Here is a 495-nt window from a genome sequence, read left to right as displayed (position 1 = left end):
CTGGCTGTGAAGCCATGTCTAATTCCTGGACCGGAGTCTTAGACTAAACATTGCATGATTCCTGGAATTCTCATTAAGAATTTTGATACCTTCATTTTCTTTTTCCACTTAATTTTCGAAAAAAATCCAAAAATATTTCTTGTTTGAGTCTAGAGTCCCATTTTAAGTTTGGTATCAATTGCATGCATTCATTCATGTGTCTTAAGGATCCTCAAGTAATTCTTGATGATTTCTTACTCTGATCTTTGAATTCTCTTGACTTGAGTGTTTATGTGTCTCATATGCATTCTCATTAGTGTCAGTAGTTTACAAACTGCTAAGTTTGGTGTCTTGCATGCATTGTTATTTGATTTTAGTGCATTTTGATTATTCCTTATTATTAAAAATCCAAAAATATTTTTTAATTTGTGTCTTTTCAAGTCAATAATACAGAGAATTGAAGATTCAGAACATACAGCAGAGGAATTACACAGAAAAAGGCTGGGCATTCAAAAC

Source organism: Arachis duranensis, chromosome 3, assembly GCF_000817695.3.
Source record: "Arachis duranensis cultivar V14167 chromosome 3, aradu.V14167.gnm2.J7QH, whole genome shotgun sequence".
Classification (NCBI taxonomy): Eukaryota; Viridiplantae; Streptophyta; class Magnoliopsida; order Fabales; family Fabaceae; genus Arachis; species Arachis duranensis.
This window is presented reverse-complemented; position numbering follows the sequence as displayed.